Raw genomic sequence first — 21,206 nt, forward strand, 5'->3', positions numbered from 1 at the left:
GTGAAGAAGCAGGTGCTTCTGCTATGGATTAGCTGTGCCTGACTTTGCACTCTGTGCCCCACCTGGAACCCCCATGTGCCAGATTGTCAGCCTCTGGTACCATGAAGTGCCTTCACCATACCCATTCTTGCGATAGGTCTGTGGATTGCTCAGATGCCCTTTGATATGGTTTGGCTGTGTCCCCACCCAAATCTCATCTTGAATTGTAGCTCCTATAGTCCCCATGTGTCATGGAAAGGACCTGGTGGGAGGTAATTGAATCATAGGGGTGGGTTTTTCCCATGCTGTTCTCATGACAGTGAATAAGTCTCACAAGAGCTGACGGTTTCATAAAGGGTGGTTCCCCTGCACATGCTCTCTTGCTTGCTGGCATGTAAGATATACCTTTGCTCCTCCTTCACCTTCTACCAAGATTGCGAGGCCTCCCAGCCATGTGAAACTGTCAGTCCATCAAACTTCTTTTTCTTTATCAACTACCCAGCCTCGGGTATCTCTTATAGCAGTGTGAGAACATACTAATTCACCCTTATAGTAGTCAACAGTCACAGCCTCACTTGGTCTGGATCCATTCTCTCCCCTTGTTTCTACCTGAGCCCTGAGGTATGGGTAAAGTTCTCTACTGGGCACCATTAATAAGCAGAAATGAGATTTGATTAGCAATCATTGCCTTATTCAAGAATTTCTCCCCAAAGATAAAGCTGGCCCCAGAGCTAACACTACCTCCTGCAGTTAATGTAACCAGTGGTACTGGTTTACTTTCATATTAATGTTCATTTACCAGAAGATGAGGAAGTTATATACACTGTATAGCACACTGTGTTTCTTATCATAGTTTAAAATACAACACTAATACATTTTTGTTACTAGTTTAGCCTAAAGAATAAATGTGTTTAAAACTCAAACTGACTATGGCCACTTCTTATAATCAGAGGGGAAAGTAAAAATTCCTGTCATTGAGAAAAAAGTCATTGCCTGTTCTGCTATATTGGTAAATAACCAATGGTCATTTTGTTTAGCAAGATATTAACCAATTTTTAGACAAAGGCAGGCATGAAGCCAAATAAGGAGTTGTCAACTAGACAACCGTGCATAAAATGCAAGAAAAACTGTATTTAAAGTATAGTTAGAAAGGGAGTAGGGTGAAGCTGCAAGAGACTGGAGCTTGCTACAAGGGTGACCTAAGGGAATTCTGTGATGGGATGGCTGGAGGACATTTAGAAACAGAAAATTCTAAATTCAGTTTGAGGTTGTGTTGTGTTGATGTAACTGCTAACTGATCCCTGTTGCCCCAAACGTTCAATAAAGTCTGTTATACCTAAAAACGCCTTGTGTGTGTGCAATCGCAGGGAAGTCTAGGGGGAGAAGGAAGCCAGGAATGGGTCACTATGGAGCATAGGGAAGCAAAGGGCAAGGGAGATCAACACTTCAATGGGAACTGAAAGTCAAAGCCAGAGTGACTATGAGAATATTACCTCTGAGGAATTTGGAGGAAAAAAAAAAATCTTTGGTGGGTCTGGATGCACCATTAGATGTAGAATAGAGGTTTTTTGTCAGTGTTTTGTGAATCCAGTCAAGAAGGGCTTCTAAGGTGTCATCTGTGATATGCTTTTGCATGTGAATGGCTACCCCTTCCAGAGGCATGGTTGTGGTATAAGTTAATGTCGTGGTGACATAAAGAAAGATGTGAAGGGGTTAACATACTGCTGCAAAGAACAGCTCTGGCAGACTGAAGAATAAGTCAGGAAGCTGTTTTTAGAATCAAGAGAGTTCTAAGTTAACCAGCCATAATAAATTCTGTATTCGAAGTTAAGAGTCACGAAACTAGAATTAAGAAGATAGCTTGGCAGTTTTCTGGTTCCAAGATTTCAGAAACATTCCCATGATAAAGGAACAAATAATTAGAATGTGTCAAGGCATTTTCCAGACACTCTTCCGAAGACCTGCTCCAAAGGCAACAGGAAGCTGCTCTGAGAGGCAGTGTCGCACAGTGGTTACACGTGCAGGCTCAGGAGCCGGTTTGCCTGAGTCCAAGTGCTAGCTCAGCTATTTGCCAGCTGCGTGCTCCTGGGCATGTTGCTTATATTTGCTGTGATTCCATTTTCTTATCTATAAAATGCGAGCAATAATAAACAGTTAGAAATTCATAGTGCTGTTGGGAAGATGGCATGAATTAATGCATGGGAAGGACTTAGATGGGCACCCAGCACCCAGGAGGCACTCAGTATGTGTCAACACTCTTTTCATGAAAGAGCTATAAGTGCTCACTGAAAGTGCCCTAAAGCCCTGCCCCAAGAGCTAAGAATCACACTCCCCCACTTAGGGAGAAAGCTTAAGGTCACAGTTTTGGAGTCTTCCATGAAGGTGAGAATCAAGACAGAGCAATTGTCAGAGTTTCTGCCTCCTTATTAGCTTCTGAAAATAGAGAAAACTCCACTAGTTTAACAACTGCACATGCTATAATACCACTTATGTCAGAAAAATACACAGTTCCCTTAATTAAGACCCAGAGGTTACAGCCGAGGAAGGCAATCAGCCGCTTCAGAACATGTGCTTCAAAGACCAACCTACGAATGCATGGGAGGCAGTCATGACAGTGGCGGATGAGCTAAACAGACAAGGTTTTCTCTAAATAGAGATTTTCACAAACAGTGGATGAAATGACAGTATACCAGGTAACAGATCCAATTATGGCAAAAGAGGGGAAATTAATGCTATGCTTCAGCATACCATGTTTAGTCCAATGGTTTCTTTTTGTGAATTCTAATATGTATCTTTTTACTTTGAGTTTGAAATACCTTTCTAATGTTTCCCTGTTCAAGATGTAAGTGTGAATCCAAACACACGCATACACACCAGTAATGACTTTGTAAAACCAAGTAATAATAATCTGCCACAAATTGCTAGGATCCATTTTTTCAAGAAAAACAGAAGCCAAATCCTTGCAAAGCAAAGAAAAATAATCAGTACTGACAAGAATGCATTGCCTAACCTGTGTACTGTAAAATCTCAACAACAGTAGAGTAGTTAAAGGGAAAAATAATGTTTATTTATGATCTTTATCACCTAAATGCATGTCCAAATACTATGTTCCACATTCCCCAAAAAATCTACAAAGTGGAGGAATTTTTAAGATCCTTTTATTTATGTTAGCTGAGGCAAGAACTGAGATTCAAAAGCAGTTCTGTCTAGGTTCAAAGCCTGTGTTGTGCCCACTACACTAATATCCCGAGACACAGAGTCCTTCGCCTTCCTCAGGAACTGGTTATAGCTTATGGCATTTTTTTCTTTAATGATGCTCACTCTTAAGAAATGTTTCCTAATATTTAATCTAAATCCCTCTCTTCTCTTCCAGTTTAAACAATTCCTTTTATTTGTGTCCTCGATGGGGAGAGAGAACATTGGTCAGTGTCCTCCTTAATAACAGCTCTTTAACAGTTATTAAATTGCTTCTACTCCAGGCTAAATGCATCCAACTCTTTCAACCTTTTGTTAAAGGGCCAATTTTCCAACCTATTGATAATTGCATTTGCTCTTCTCTGGATCTTTTCCAAGCTCTGGATGTTGCCCTCAAAATGCATATATATACACTCCTCTTATCATGAAGAACCTATGCCAAGTAAAGCTAAAATAATCCTTCCCAGTTCTTTCATATGAGAAAGAGATTCTTAATTTTAATAAAAGCTCTATTTTGTTAGGATATCTGTTAGCAATTTACAATCCCTTATCATTACAGATTTCTTTTTATGATACTCTTTCCTAGTCCAGCTTGTGCCCAATGTAGTGTGTTTATTAGCAACAATTATAACTACCTTGAAATTACTCTCTAAAAACATGCCAAGTGCTTTGATGCCTAGAGGGATAGCAGCCTGTGCTGATAGGGATTGAGTTGTTGAACAGGAAAGTTTATGTAAGGCCTCAACACCAAGGATCCTGGCAATAGCCAGGAGAAACAGAGCATTATGACAGAGCATGCATGTGACAGCATCAGTATCTTCTTACAGCAGGGGCTTGCAGCATAGAAAGGGATCAGATCTTGTTTTACTGATGTTGTATTCCTGGCACTTCTCTTTGTGTTTCTGCCTGAGTAACTCACTCTAATTTCTCAATTTATGTCCACACTGCTTCTTGGATCACTCTTTTAAGTTACCCCAGACTGAACTTGATCTCTATCTTCTTTGACATTAGCAATCTCATAGAAAGTTGCAGGAAGGCAGGTAAGAATACCCAGGTCCAATAAAGGCTTAAAGGGAGCTCTCTCATTCACTAGTCAGTGAAACACTCTTTCAGTGAAATGCTGCTGGCAGGACAGAACATACTTCCTGTAGACATCATTGGAAAGAAACTGTGTTCCTGTCCCATGTGAAAAAAAAAATTTTTTTTTTGAGTCAGGGTCCTGCTATGTCACCCAGATAGGAATGCAGTGGCACAGTCGTAGCTCAGTACATCCTCGAACTCCTGAACTGAAGTGATCCTCCAACCTCAGCCTCCTGAGTAGCTAGGATTACAAATTCATACCACCATATCCGATTTTTTTTTTTAATAGAGATGAGGTCTTGCTATATTGTCCAGGTTGGCTGAAAACTCCTGGCCTAATGCAATCCTCCCACCTTCACCTCCCAAAGCACTGGAATTACAAGCATGAGCCACGCATCCAACCCTTGTGAGATTCTAACTTCATACAACTCATCTTTTGCTATGGGGTAGATACTAGACTTCAATTGCTCATGCATGCAGAAGAACTACTCGGTCCTATACTTCTCTATCCCACAACTATTGTAATGAGTACTGCTGTGAAATGTCTCTGGGCCTCTTTGAAAATCTCCATATTCATAGGAGAACAAAGAAAGGGACAGCAGAAATAGCTGTGAATACATTCTCCATTCTTGGGCAGGACCAGTCTATATATGTGATTTTCAGGCAGGCACTTCCTGCCTGAAAATGTCCTCTTGAGCGCTAGCAGAAATAGCTGTGAATACATTCTCCATTCTTGGGCAGGATAGCATATGTGATTTTTAGGCAGGCACTTCCTGCCTGAAAATGTCCTCCTGAATGTTACAAATAAGGGGAAAAGGAGGAAATTAGAGTTGGGAGCAGTAAAGAGATTGGTGAAGGAGGAATAGATATTTTTGTATTACAGCCATGGGAAAGGTAAAGAAAATAGATCAGGTATGATTAGGCTTGTCTGTATATAATAGAAACTCCCAATATGTGGCTTAAACAAGACAGGTTTGTTTCCTCCTCAGACAAAGGAAGTAGAGATGTAAGCATTTGTTATGAATGTCTGTACCCCTCCAAAATGCAAAAGTTGAAATCCTAACACCCACCCTTATAAAAGAGACCCCAGAGAGCTCACTCTCGCCTTCTACTATGTTAGGACACAGGGCAAACACTGCCATCACATCTATGAAGCAGGAAATAGCCCTCACTGGACACCAAATCTGCCAGCATCTTGATCTTGGACTTCCTAGCCTCTGGAACTGTGAAAAGTAAGTATCTTTTGCTTAAGCCACCCAGTCTTAGCCTGAACTGACTAAAACAGATACATATGCTGCTATAGCAGGTCCAAAGTCATCAGGAACTCTGGAGCCTATCTTTCTACATAGTTTCTATCTGCAAAGCCTAAGGTAGCTATAGTGCTTCAGATATTACATTCCAGGCAAAAAGAGGAGGAAGAAGGAAAGGGCCAAAAAGATTTCCCTCTCAAGTAAGTTAGCCTGTTTCACATAGCCTTCCCAAAAGCATACCCAAGGACTTCTACCTAATCTCATTGACCACCCATGGGAAGCTAGGAAATAAGAGTGTGTATCTGGGTACATTGCCAACTGGAAAAAATCAGGTTTCTAGGACTAAATGGAGAATGGATATTGGGTAGGCAAGTAGCAGTTCTATGCTAAAAGCTAGGATAAAATACTTTTGATCTTGGCTCTTAAATCCCACATGTTTTTTCAAAGTAGGAAGGGAATGTACTTTTCTGAAAGTAGGAATGGAATGCACTGCTATTTCCCTAATTCGACATTTCTCCCATGGGAGTAGAGATACATGAATGAAAATGAACCAGAATATTTAAATCGGCTGCATGGAAATTTATCACTCACATCTTCTAAATTATTTTTAAGTTTAAAATGAAAGGAAATTTTGATTACATGGGTAAAAGAACAACTTTATTATTTCAGAGGGAGCTATTCAAACTGAAATGTAGAGCGTTGTTTTGAAAACAAAAACCATCCATTAGAGGGGGAGTTAGTTCAACAAAAGAAAAGAATGAAACCAGCAAACATCTGCAATTTCACATGACAAGGGGAACAAAATATAAAGCTCAGTTATTTTAAGCAATGGACAAAAGAAAAAGTGAAAGCAGAAGTAGGCCTAAGACTTGTCACTCTTGCTGCCACAGGGCATACCACTCAATCACTCCGTGTGGACACATCTGGTGGAAAGGGAGGCCCTCCATATTTCACTCAGTTCTGCTTATGCTTCCTGAGACCCTCCAAATAGAAAAGTCATTATATGTTTTGACAAGAGACTTTCTTTTTTGCAAAGGTATCAAATAGTCTTATAAGGGAAGATGGCACATTCAGAGATCGTCTTTATGATGAAGAATAAAAGCCCTTCAATTCAAGGCTATGTCAGGAAAGCTGGGATGTACAGTAGCCTTAATAAACTTGGATTGACCTTTACAATCAGGAACTAAGATTATACCTGAGACTTACTGTTCTGCAAATGACACCTACACCACAGGTCCAAGTCTTATATCTGGTCTGAGGGTAACATGGCATCAGGCAAGAGACAGGGAGCAATAAGAAGGGCAAAGAACTGTTCTTATTTCCTTGTTACCTTATCACTGCCATAATGAACTAAACTTCCATTGAGTGTTCCACAAGTGTATTGTAATGTTTGAGAAGGAATGGCATACAGAAAGCCTTCTCAAAGTTATAATGCATTCAGCAACAAAAAACTTTAAGTATTTCTTGCTGAGATGATCCTTCAGATTATGTGCATATGGGCAGAAAGCATGAGGTTTGGAGTCAGAAATACTTGGTTGGGAATTAAGACCCATGATTCACTGGGCAAGGGTAACACTGGGACAGCAATTAATATTTTTCACATGCAAAACTGGGGAACTAGTTCTTTACAATGGTGTTGCAATGATTCAGTGAGATGATACACAGCAAGCACCTGGCACTTAGTAGGTATTCAACAAGTGTTATCGACTCTCTCCCTCTCTCCCACCTCCCCAGCCTTCTTTCCCACTCTCAACAATTCACTGTTTTGGATTTAGGTTCACGTATTTAGCAAAATTCGATCATATTAATATATTATGAGGTTAAATGAGAATGCCAGTCATATCACAAACATGGATACAAACTTTTGCTCCTTCACAGTGTGACATTAGTCATAGAACTCCAAGAAACAGGTGGCCTGAGGTATGATTTCAGGCAAAGATTCTGGGATGGTGCAGAAGTATGTGAACACCACCAGCTTCAAATCTCAGATCAGTTGAGCAGTCTCCCAGATGTCATTCAGCAGTCTTCCTCCTATACTCAGTCCTCTGTTCCAGGACTAGGAGACAATTCATGATAACTGCCAGTTTCATCCATCAGCTCAAAGTTGAAGTTACCAAGTAAGGCCACTTTGGAATATTGCAAAAGAGATACATGGAGAGATGAAAATGAACTGGAATTTTTCGTATCAATGACTTAATATGGGAAATAGTGACAATCTTCTGGAAAAATTCACTTAGAAATCATTTAATATATTTGGATATAGACACAGAAATACTGATGTTGTTGTTTTAAGAGTTTATATTTCAAAATGAAATATAAAGACCCTTAAATGTATATTGTTGTTAGTGCTTTTGAATTACTGAATAGTAAAGATACATGTTCTGTGTGAAATGCTCATTTCTTCAATGCTTGGAAGTGAGGTACTAGGGAAAGCTTCACATCTATGTAACAAATTAATTGCTAAATTCTGTTTTTCAGACCATGGAGTTCTGATTTGTTTACTTTTAAATACATTATTTATACAAATAAAGTTTTTTTAGAGTAAATGCAAGAGAAGGGTATAGAATTAAATAACCAGCCAAATTCTGAAATAAGACCAAAATACCCATTAAAATACTTTCTCGTTAATTCACATTTAATGACTGGGAAATCCTTTGCTTATTACTATGCTATGCAAATCAACATGCAAAAAAGCATTAAAAAAAATTTAGAGCACTGCACCACAATCCATAGTTATTTATTTTGACAATTCTAGTTGTTTTAATTATTCACTATAGTACTTTATGGCAGAGTGTAAACGTGCTGCAGTATTTTTTTTTGTAAGTTTAAAAATCTATGTACTGCAATACTTCAAGAGCACTTTTTTCCTCCCATTAAATGCTTTGTATAATCAGGAAAGATACTGCCTTTTAAGAAAACTTTCAAGGTTATTTAGTGATACAGTAGAATAAATTATGTCCTACTCTTCACCTACTTTTACAATTTGAAGATTTTGAAGAAAGATAAACTATTTTTTAAAGAAAATCTCCATAAAAAATATTGTGGGCTTTGCTTAATGAAATTCTTGAGGTTAAGTTTTTAGTATTTCAAGGCTTCTGTTTGAAGGGGAGGTAGGAAAGAAAACCACAGACATCAAGTAATTGAAGAAAGATTTTAGGAAATACTAAATTTTCTCTTTAAAGTCTATTTGTTGAATGTAAAACAACATAGACACAGGAAGGCTTGAATCTATAGATATTGTTCTTTCCCAAAATGATATGGCAAGAAAGACTAAGAGATCAAGGATAATTAGGTATCACCAAAGGCATCTGCACTTGCCACACTCAAGAATAGGGTTTATGGATTGCTGCCTTCTGATGGGGGATGAGGAAGAGAGGTGGAAGTTAAACTCTTCTCTACTTTTACTCAACCAAGCAAAGGTTTTCAACAGATAGTCCCTAGACAGAGCAGTGCAGTGTTTCTGCACCTGTTGACACTTTAGGATACTGGATATTTCTTCCGTAAGAAGGCACTGACTCTTTAAGAGAGCAACTTTATGTCTGCTATTAGAAAGCAACTTTATGTCTACATTTTAGGCAGTATGGTATTTAATAGACGGTTCATACCCTTTATATAACAAATACTGTAATGTGCCACTAGAAATGAACAGCAGAAGGGGAAACATTTTTCTCCCTGCAATATAGGCTAGAGGGCACTGTAGTATAATCTTAGCAGAGACGTTTTCAACCTTTCTATAACCCAGACTTTTGCACATCAGTTATTGAACAAATATTTCAAATCCCTGCATGGTGATGATGCCCATCCCACTGGCCAAGAACTGCATGGAAAAATGGAAGCAATGAAAGTATTAATTAGTCCCAATGATAAGGAGCAAGGATCACCAATGGAAAATCAATTGATCTGAGAGTTGGCTGGTGGTGTGTTCAATTATGAGTTAAAACAATAAAGGTTAGAAAAGTGTATGAAATTCTGGGAATTTATATTCTGAGACTGTGTCTAAAAGACTAATTAGGGAGTTCATCATATATTAGTTCTTTGCTTATGAAAGCCCCATTCCTTTAAATAGAAAGCTTGTTAAAATGTAAGATTGGGCCCAGGCGGGCAGATCAAGAGGTCAAGTGATCGCGACCATCCTGGCCAACATGGTGAAACCCCATCGTCTATTAAAAATACAAAAATTAGCTGGGCATGGTGGCGGAGGCCTGTAATCCCAGCTACTCAGGGGACTGAGGCAGGAGAATCACTTGAACCTGGGAGGCAGAGGTTGCAGTGAACCAAGATCGCACCGCTGCACTCCAGCCTGGCAACAGAACGAGACTCCGTCCCCAAAACAAGTAACACTGCTTTTTGTTTGTCTTTTTATTGGTAAAGCAAAAGAGAGTTTAAAAGATTGGCTACTTCTGTGGTGCTGTGGTGTCCTCACCAAAGGAGATTTCACCATCCCAAGTCCTTAGATACAAGAAATATTGCCAAGTCTCTATGCGTGTTGATCCTGAAAAAACATTTGTGATACCTCACAAAGTAGATAGCATTTGGGTGTTTAGTAAACATTTTCAAAATTGCAATATATAAACAAATGGAGGCTCTTTGTGTTTCCTTTTTTCTTTAAATTCTAGTTCAAATTGCCACATCCAGTTACCCATTACTATAAGTTGAAGGAACATGAATGTGGCAATTTGCCTGGTTCTTGCTTTGTAAAAATGTTCACTGTAGGAAATCTCTGCTCCAAGCTCCACACTTTCCATATGTGGATGTTTGTGTTTGTGAGCTGTGAGTGCCTAGTGCCTAGATACAAAGATGATAGATGCCATGGAATTACATAGGTCAGTAGTTGGCCAGGGCAGAGAGCCCCAGGGGAGGATACCGTGAAACAGAGAAGAGGGACTTTTCTTTGCTAAGATAATCTTAACTCTGTTGTTAGGAGTACATGGTTTATGAGAGCAAATGACAATTCAGGTATGACTGAAATGAAATATTCTGTGTTTTCAATAGGAAATAATTGCAAATCAAAGGTTTTATGAGCAAGGGGAAAATAACTACACGTCGACTCAAAATTTATATAAAGGATTCAACCTTTAAAAAACCTTTCTTGAATTTTCAGCTGATTAGAAGGTCTTATTATAGCTCTTATTAATTACATGTGTTATTATATAGTCATTTTCAAGTGACAGACTAAGTTTAGAATGCTCTTGGCAATGCTCAGTGAGGATTTTACAAGAGTTTCTCAGGTTTTTAAATGATTTTTTCAACTTTTGCAAGTTGTCTTAATAAAAACCATAGTGTTTCTGATTTCTACCACAATGTGATAGGAGAAGTATATCCTTTTATATCTTTGAGACATTTTAGAGGAACGTTTCCTGTACAAAATTTGAGAAGAGATGCTACTAGTAAAAAGGTGGTCAGTTCTCTATGTGTAAAACAAAAAAAGGAATATATTAAATCATAATAAAAAAGGATGCTCAATTGAAAATCTGACTGGACTATCTAGGCATGCAAATATTAAAAATTTTAACTTCAAAGGCAAAACTTGTACCATTTAAAAATCAAGGTAGGGCTGGCGCAACGGCTCATACCTGTAATCCCAGCACTTTCAGAGGCTGAGGTGGGAAGATCACTTGAGGCTAGGCTTGAGGCCAGGAATTCAAGACCAGCCTGGGCAACATGGCAAGACCTCATCTCCACAAAAACAAACAAACAAACAAAAAAATTAGCTGGGCATGGTGGTGCACACTTGTAGTCCCAGCTACTTGGGAGGCTGAGGTGGGAGAATCACCTGAGCCCAGGAAGTTGAGGCTGCAGTGAGTTGTGATTGCACTCAACCTGGGCAAACTAGTGAGACCCTGTCTCAAAAAAATAAAATAAGGTAGAAAAGAGACCAGATTTCCCATTTTCTCTTATTATTTTATATATCTTCCTTATTAGCCTCAGTACTGATGAAAGCAAGTTACCAATAGAATGTATGTAGTACAGCATCATTGCCACAGAAAGGCAGGATACTGGCCTCTCAAGCATACGCACTCTGGGACTAGGTCATCCCTAAAGGAGTCAAGCTGTTGCTAGGTAAGGCCAGAACGGGAAGGCACAAACACAGACTGCAAATAACCAAAATGGGAGCAAGCAAGGGTAAATTACTTTGGTGTTTACTGAGCACCTACTACACTGGACACTGTTAGGGGCTAGAAATCTACATTCCTAAGATATACTTCGTCTATAGAAAGTTCCTAGTTGGCTTTTCTTTTTAACTTTTTATTTTAAAGTAATTTTAAATCTTGAGAAAAAAAATTGAAAATTGTAGAAACGGTTCCCGTAGAACTTTCCCCCCGGCTTGCCTTAATGTCAGTATCTCACATAACCTTCATGCCAATGACCACAAATAAGGAATTGACCTTGGTACAATACTATTAACTAAACTGCAAACTTTGTTTCACCAGTTTTTCTACTATGGTCCTTCTGTTCCAGGATTCACTCCAGGGATCCCACATTGCATTTTGTCATCATCTCTTTAATCGCCTCCATTCTGGGACAGTTCCTCAGTCTTTCCTTCTCTTTCAAAACCTTGTCAGTTTTTGCTAGTTGACTTTTAAACAATCATGATGGAATGTGTAAGTTCTACGAGAGAAGCACATTTTTGCTGGTGGGGAGGAGAACTTTAAGGAAAGATGACGTTTGAACTGGGTCGGGGAAAATAAAGTAAGATTTTGCCAATTTAGTACTTTTATCTCATCTGTTCAACTCAACATTACTTGTGGTAATAAAACATTAGACATTGGAAATATAGCATTGAACAAGACATAAATGGCCTCTGCTCATATGTATTTTATGAATATTAAATAAGCCACGACAGGTACATTAAGCATAACAAGGAAGAGATAAGGACTGGGTAACATTCAGCAAATGAATCTTACCTTATCTAAAGGGCCAGGAAAGGTTCCCAGGAGGAAATGGAGGCAAGCTGAGATCTGTGTGGTGACCAGGGGTTAGTCAGGTAAAGGGAGGAGCAAGAGTGTTCCAGGAAGTGGGGGGTCAGCATTCCAAAGACACGGGGTCAGCAGCACTTGTCATATTCCAGTAATTTCAAATGCTGTACCACTGAGATGACGATAGAAAGGGGTAGTGTGAGGAAAGACTAGATGAGGTTGGAAATATGATGAGAAACTTCAAATAACAACAAAGAAAGGGGAGAAAACAGGTAGAAAAGTAAAACAGAAGGAGATTCCTACATCAATTGCACAGCAACACATTCCATTCGTTTTTCTGAATTATTTGAGGGGAGGGTGGCTGGAACAAGGAGAAAGGGTCATGCCAACCTAAGAAGAAGATATGCCAAGTGACAAGAACAGTGTTGGATTGCCCTTCAAGATGACAGAGATTAGGGCATTAGCAAAATTGGGTTACCCAAAGTGAAAAAAAATTAGTAAAGGTATTATTTTTCCAAAGAAGCATCAGCATCATGGAAATTTTAAGAACTTTGTTAAACTTTCTTAAATTCATTTTAATGGCTCCATATTGTTTTTATTTTGAATTACATCAAATGGAAGATATGATTTCCATTTTTATGGCTTCTAAATGTCCTAGTCTTGGCTGAAAATACAGATGTTGATGAGTTTCCATTGCAAAACCAACAAGATGAGATGAATAAGGGAGTGGAGAACACAGCTTGGCAGGAGGGCAGAAGACCAGGCAAGGTGTAGGTGGCAGGCTGAAAGCCAATGACGATCTGACGCAGGCCTACCAGGGAACAGCAAAACGTCCAGGAAAGTCTCCATCACAGAAATCAGGGAAGGAGAGGATTTCAAGAAGGAGTCACCCCTTTCCACAGAGCGGTGAAAAAGGATAAGTGCTGAAAATGATTCATGTAAAATCTGGCCCTGAACAGGTTAGCTGTCATGGGTGACCTTTGTTAGAATGGTTTCAGAATGGTAATGGGGTAGACACTGTATTAAAATAAATTGATGAACAAATATGATCTGAAGAAACAGTGTTGCATATTAAACACCCTCTTGCAGAGAGTTTGTCTATGAGGAGTGAGATTGGAGTGTATGGTATACAGGATATAAGAGATATTTTAATGGAGGATGTTATATTCCTAGACCAGGGGGAAGGAATGATATGGAGCTTTTTGCTGGAAGAGGTCTGTATATCTTCAGAGATACTCTTTTGATGATGGTAGCTGCAATAATTTTTAGCCATAAAAATGTCTTCATTGCAGGTCTAGGAGTAGTGGAAGCAAGATGTCTGCCTGGAGAATGACTACCTTGAACTTCTGATCTGAAAACAACCCTTGGATTTAAGAGGAGCCACAGGGAGCCTGCACTGCCACCAAGACTGCCTCAGATATAGTAACTCTATCCCTCAATAGAGATGCTTAGACTTCACACTGCACCCAGCATCAAACACCTCTTTCCTGCTTTTCAGCACATTCCTCAATATTTTTGTTATTATGCTCTCTTTACATTTGCGATAATACCATTTATTACTTATTTTAAATTTTTTTCTTGCTAATTCACTGTTTTTAATCTTTTTGAAAAATCTCATTTCTTCTCTCTATCCTTGTTATCATTCATGTCTTTGTTGTGCTATTTTGCCATGTTAGTACATTACGATGCATTAGATCCTAGTGACATGAGCTCCTATACTTTCTTCACCTCTATCTCAAATGGCCTCACACCAGTCATCATACCCTTCCAATGTTCTCTATGAATAATGAGAGAAGGTCATATGCCAAAGACCAAGCAACGCAGATAGAGCAGAGAGCTTGAGGTGAATGCTAAATTCAGGATGGCTCAAACAAATAGGTTATTTAGCTGTACAAGACCGATAAGGGTTTTGAAAAATCATTCCATATACAAAACTAGTTTCAACCTAAATCCTATATATAGAACATTTCGACAAAGATGTTTGCATTATCAGCTCACATGGTCAGTTTAAGGCTTCTTCCCTGACCTTGCTGCCTTCACCCTCTACTCTTCTACTTCTTTCCTACTTACAGCCAATTAGAATTTACTAAGTGCCTGAAGAATGTCCTCATTGAGTTATATAAGTAATATGAAAGCCGCTGAAATGGAGGTGTAGACAGGGTGTGTGAGAACAAGGTTTAGATGATCTTCTAAAACATCTTTTGGCTCCTTTCCTTTCTCTTTGGCCCCTCCCCTACCTTCTCTTTCTCTTTACCCTAGCTATTTCTCTTCTAATATGTCTAAAATATTATCTTTAGTTAACTGGCTGAACACAATAAAATAGTTCCAAGTTACTGTCATAATAATGTCAAATCTACTGAAAACTGGATCAAAGGCCTTTCATGCTATTTTGGATAGCATCCAAACTATCTCATTCCCACAACTTAAGCAACTTAAGTTTTTATCTCATCTAAGCAGATTATAATCAATCACAATACTCTTCTGTCTCTGGTCAGTGCATTTAATCAAAGTCTTCTTTTAATGGACTTTCAAGGTTGAAGAGCACTATCACTAGGACGACAATACAGGTAGTACATGCAATTTCAGACATAGAAACACATGAAATATGAATTTCCCTTGTTTGGAAGCAAGACTTAGGCTTAGGACACATCTCTTCCTAGCATTCATTATTCTCCTTCCTTCTACCTTCCTGGCCAGTTTAATGACTACTTCATCACTAGCCTTTCTCCCCAGTTCCCATTCTCTCTCTGCCTAAGTACAAAAGATGAAGCAGGGCTGAGGGCCTATATCTATCTTCAGGGATAGGCCTTCCCTTTACTTTCTTCTCCTGCATTCTATAAAATGTAATTCCACCTTTGAGTAGTGACTATGGGCTTGCAAAACTTCCAGTTCACCCACAGTCAGGACCCGAAGCCAGGACACTGAAGCCATGGTATGACCACCAAAACTGTATTAAAACCAAAAGGCTGCAGCAGAAATCTTTAAGCAAGAGCTGCAGAATGTGTCAGTCATACAACCTTTCCAGCTTAAGAACCTATGAAGTTGGGTCTGGGAGTGAACGTAAGCACAGGCACTTCCTATTTAGCACACCTTCTCTTAACCTCAAAAACATTTTGAGGACAAGGAAAAGCAATAGTGAGTGTGAAAAATGAAACCCAGGAAACTTGAAATGAAGAGACTGAGAATCAAAAAATTAGAAATCAAAAAGCGAATCAAAAACGTTTTCTAAGCTTGACTTTGTAAACCAGTGATTCTGAAACTATGTCCCTAGAAGTTCTTCAAAGGTGCTTCAAGGACTCAGAGGGTAGGTCCCCAGGCACTAGAATTCCACTTAACCAGAACAGCTCCATCTTTGTCACTTTTACATACTGGATCTCCAGGTCAGACTTCAATTTGAAGGACAGGTTCTACAACATGAAGAAAACATTTTTCAACCATTATTTCAACTGCAGCCATTTATATCTTCATCTATTCAATAAACATTTATTGAGCATCTACTATGTGCCAAGCATTGTGCTAACGGATGGGGATATAAAAATAAGTAATATATCGTTTTCATTGTTACCCTCAAGGGGTTCTTCCTGGAGATGGGTAGATAAGCAAATGACGCAAAACTCAGAGCATGGTGATTTATCAGGTGAGATACAACAGGAGGAGAAACTGGAGCTTTGAGATCCCATAAAACAGGTGTTTTAACATCTGGAAATTGGCTTTGAAGCTCTACTTAAATACATCCACTGGTGGGAAATTCTACAAAATGGTTGATTATGCTTTTAACACTTATACTCTCAGAAAAAATTTTTAAAGGCGGAAATCTGTGTTCTGAAGGCTTCAACCCATTGGATCTAGTTCTATTGCAAAGTATACACAGAGGCAGTCCACTAACCCTTTCCACAAGATGCCTTTTAAGATTGGAGTTCAGTCATCATTCTCTTCCCCTGGCACTCTACTCTCTAGGCATACAGCCTTTGTTTATAATTATTATATTATGACTTCGTGTAACTAAGAAAAAAAGGGGTATATTTTGGGAGAGAGAAGGTTTAAAGAAATGACTCCAACTATGTGAGAACTTTATTTGGGATAATTGTAAGAGCAGTTCCTGGTGCTCTCCTAGAATCAAGAAAATAGTATGTAGATGGAATTGGATATAATAAAAAGTAACCACAGATCATTATAGCTCATTTTCCTTCATTTATTATCATGCAAAATTAATGAAAATATAGAGGGTATCCAAAAACATACAAGAAAATATATAAAAATGTTTTACTGATGTAACATTGTTGGCATGTTCAATGTGTCATCCCTCATTAACAATGCATAGTTCAACACATTGAGCAACATTAGCGTGAACACAGTGTGCAACCAGCTGCCATCAATTCCTGGCACCAGCATCTGAGATATGTTGCCTACAATAACTACATCTCTGGTTTTCACTGAATAAACCTCCACCTTTAGCTTACTCTAGAAAAAGTAATAAAATCAACCTACATTTTAAAAATAAAATAATGTTACCTACATCTCTTGATTTCATAGCGAGCATCTATGTTTCATTAAATTTTAGTTTTACTTTGTAATGATTACAACTTTTAAAAAAATGATCAGCTTAAATAACATTCCAACATGTTGGCATACTTAATTTTATAAAACATAGGAGTATTTCTTTTTTTAACCATAATTTCCATGTATAGATTACAAAGCTATAAATGGATTAGGAAGCTCTGAAGGCCAGTGTGAAATCTAACACACATATAACGTTTTATCTATGAAAAAATGTATCCATTCAAATGGTTTCAAGATTAATTTTCTGGATACAGGCTTTGCATATGAAGTATTTCACTTTCACTATAAAATTTAAGTGCCAAAGGAATTGAAGAAATATAGAAGCCTGTTTTCTAAAAAAAAATGTGTAGATATTACTATGATGTATGATGTGTATTAAATGTGACTTTGATTTTCCTGGCAGCCTAGGCAAAAAGAAGAAACATGAAAAAATATTCAATTATTTTTCATTCATATCTGATAAGATAAAATAATTTTTACGGGAAAAACAAAATTTTATTACTATGTCTCAAACAGATTTTATCAAGAAGTATTAATAAGGGGAATTTAAATAAGGCACATTTAGCAATGTCTTCAACAAAAATATGCAACAGAAGACTGAAAAAATAATCCTAACAATGTTATGTATTATTTATATCCTCAATAAAATTTTAAAAAATAACATTAATGTCATTTAGTGAGGGTATTTTTGTGGGGGCTACAACTGAAAAAGTCAAGGAATATCTCTCTCTCACAAACCATGATCATTAATTTATGAGCGGAATCTAAATTAATAGAAAAGGCATGACTACTATTTTCTTTCTGTACTCAGCTGTGGCTGTTACAGGATATAGATGGAAGTTACCTCAAGTTTAAAATCTAATGAAAAAACCCATAATGCAGGTACCATGTCATGCCTGAAAGAACTTCAAATACCAAACATGAACGTGCAAAAGTAACACTTCATTATAGAAGCTGAAAAACTGCCTACAATCTTCACCTGGGTAAAAGGTTGCCATACAAGTCGGCAGCCACAGCATCTAGGGCAAAAATTGGCCTCAAAAAGCAGCTTTGGATCTGCTTTAGTACCCGAAACAAGTGCTTGAAACTCCAAAACACCATAACAAATAATACCCTTTATCCATGTATTTCTTCATTCCAAAACTTCTCAAAGCTTTTAATTAGCTCACATTGCAAGGTGGACCTCCCAAAGTGGGCACAGAATGTGCAGTAAACTTACCTAATCACAAGGTCCCGGTTTATTGCAGCATTTTGCAAGATTAATGTCTTATGGAATATAGTTTAGAAAATACCACCAGAGATGATATAAGCCTGAATATCTTAGCAACCTCAGAAAAAACCAAAACAACAACAAAAAAACTCTCAGTGATGTTCCAGTAAAACATCTGGTTTTTAGCAGCAATAATGCATCAAAGATCTTCTAACTGAAATTAACCTTAAAACATTCTCCCACATACACAACTAAATGAACTGGGCTTCAGGAAGGCATTGTTTGTCATTGTTGGAGAATTATTTTGTTATTTTGTTAAAATAACAACAGCTCTGGCATACTTTATATTAAGCTGCTCTTTAAAATAATAACGTGACAACATAATCAGCTGCTTCCTGGAGCTGGAGATAGAAATTCAATGTCTTCAGTCTAAAGAGGAATGTTTTTCTATTCAATTATATCAGGAGGTCAATCAAGCCATAAATCTGAAACTTCTAACTTAAGATAAATGAAAATGGAAAGACATCAAAATATTATACTGTTTATATCATTTAATGTTGAAAATAGTCTGTTAGTCGATAATTCCTTTTCATTCCTGTCATCAAAGAAGTATTTAAATACTGATTTTGAAGTATCATCACAAGCCTGGACTTGATAATAGCCAATAATTACTGTACTATGTGTAATAGTATATTCTTGTTAAAGTCATTAAATTCTTATAACAATCCCATGAGATCAGAATTACACTATCCCTGTTTAACCAATGAGGAATGCTCTATAGACTACAGAAGGATACTACGAGAAATAAGGAGACATTTTCTTTATCTCTAAATTTTAACCACTTTTCTCATGTGCAAATAGGAAATTCTAGGAAAGTAATTGTTTTTAATTTGACCTAAGATATCTAAGTCAAAATATGGGGGTAGGCACATAATCAATAATGCCAGCCCCAGGACTAAGAGAAATTCTTCCAGGTTTGCTACCTATTTTGTTGTTGTTAACAATATAGGTAAAGTTTATAAATACTCTTCATTTGGGCATTTACATCTTTTATTCATTCAGGTTGTCTAGAAAAAAACATGTAATGGATATGAATTGTGTTATTGCAAATTTTACTTGCATCATCTTTTCTGCTTCATTTTGCTAATCATAACTGTGATGTAGATATTACCATAATTAAAAACTGCCAAAACTTTGACTAGCACATCAGTAATGACTACAGTGGATTAGCCATTCCTAGTATGTTAGTTTCAATTCTATCTCATTCTCTCAGGTTTTAAGAAAGCATATCAGAAAGAAATAAGCATTATTACAGGATACATTTGAGTCTACTTACATAAAAAAGGAAAAACTGGCTCTTGGCCTTCCCTGTTCGGCGTTTCTCTGGTGAGGGGTTTGGTGGTTCAGAGTACATAAAGTTTTAAAGATCAAGAATCCAAAACCTGAAAACCAAAGAATCTGCATGTACCTTGGCAGGAGAAAAACAAATATCAAGACACTGTAGATGAGTCTAATCAGGGAGCTGAATGAAATCAGACTAAGCCAGGCACGGTGGTGCATTCCTATAGTCCCAGCTACCTCAGGAGGCTGAAGCAAGAGGATCACTTGAGTCCAGGAGTTTGAGTCCAGCATGGGCAACACAGAGCAACCCCATCTCCCCCTGCAAAAAAGATTAAACCTCGGAAAGCAACAAGCTTCTCTATTTTATGAGACATAAATCATGTCTCTGGATGGCCCAGTTTTGTGTCTCCCAATGTACCTGATCTTGAGAGAATTCATTTCCTAAAATCCCAGTCTTCTGCAGACAAATGAAATCCATGTATTGGACAGAAAGTCCAAAAGAAAACTTAGCAGACTGGAATCTTGCTTTTGAGATGCCCCTTCTGACATGTTCCAAGTGATGAGTTTTAACTACTGAAAGGAATAAATGTCCCAGAGAATTCACTAAGTGAGGAAAATGTTGTCATTTTCTTTGTAGAAAATGCTGACCTGTTTGCTAAATGCCTATTAACTGGCATAACACCATGAGAGTTAGCCTGATTTAATTGCCTCTGCATCTTGGGGTGGTAGTGGAAAAGTCTGTAGGCTTCCCAGACAAAGCCATCTGGAGATGGGGGAGGGAGCTGTCTAGACAAAGAGCCAGCTAGCTTTAGAAAAGAAGAGTGTATCATGACAAAGGCGAGTGAGACGGAAACAGGGTGGAATCACATACAGAGTGTGTTCTCAGCAGGCATCAGACGTGGGTGGGAATCAAGCAGAGTGACGGAATCGACACTGCTGTCTGTCATCAGCCACTGCAAATTCCAGATTTGGCACAGATCTACCAACTGTGCAGCTTCTGCACGTGAGGCTATCTGTTGAGAAGAAAGATATTAAACAGGGTGGGGCCTAGGTCTTGTATGCTGGGTAATGAACTTGTGAGGCCTCAAGCCTGACTTTTCAGAATTGCTTTCAGGATTACTTCCTGCTGCTGCCTAAACAAATCTAATGAGTGACAGCCAGACACTGAGTTAGACACTGGGGATGAGACGAGGAAGAAAATACAGTTCTCCCCTCAGGTTGCTGAGCACCTATTAACACTCAGCCAAAATTGGAAGCAAAGGGAGAGGAAGTGCATTCAGAATATTCTTCTCACAGGAGGTCTTTGTGAGAAACTGATCAGGCCAGAAGGCACCTGGCTGGTCCTTGAGAGGGGCTGGAGAATGATTTTGTTGGGGGCAAGGGCGGGTGGGCTAGTGGCACTCTGAGCATGTGCATGCATGTATGCATGAGTGGGCACACACAGAATGGTGGATATTGTAGAGCCTATGGGTCCTAAGTATGCCCACCTCTGCTGTAAATATAAAAGGATTGTATCGGAAAGCCTAATAAAAAGGAAAATGGTATTTTTTAAAAAATTCAAAATTAATGGGCAAAAAGTCTCACATGCTATTTTAGGTTGTGGCCGCTGCAAATAACACAGAGGTATCTGTCCATCAACTTTCTGAGGCTGGAGTACAGCAGGGATGCCAAGCC

At 38.3% G+C, this 21,206-nt stretch overlaps 1 protein-coding gene and 1 long non-coding RNA gene across 5 annotated transcripts in view; both read right to left on the reverse strand.

Moving 5' to 3' along the window:
* GRIP1 (glutamate receptor interacting protein 1) overlaps positions 1–21,206 on the reverse strand; it is a 711,077-nt gene that overhangs the window by 537,877 nt on the left and 151,994 nt on the right. The gene's annotated exons all lie outside the window — the stretch shown is intronic.
* LOC135966262 (uncharacterized) lies at positions 15,269–19,635 on the reverse strand. The gene is made up of 3 exons (XR_010579486.2): positions 19,528–19,635; positions 18,201–18,309; positions 15,269–15,828 (listed from the first exon to the last, which is right to left on the reverse strand). It is a non-coding gene; the product is annotated as an uncharacterized lncRNA (long non-coding RNA).

The sequence above is a fragment of the Macaca fascicularis genome, chromosome 11, assembly GCF_037993035.2.
Source record: "Macaca fascicularis isolate 582-1 chromosome 11, T2T-MFA8v1.1".
Lineage (NCBI taxonomy): Eukaryota > Metazoa > Chordata > Mammalia > Primates > Cercopithecidae > Macaca > Macaca fascicularis.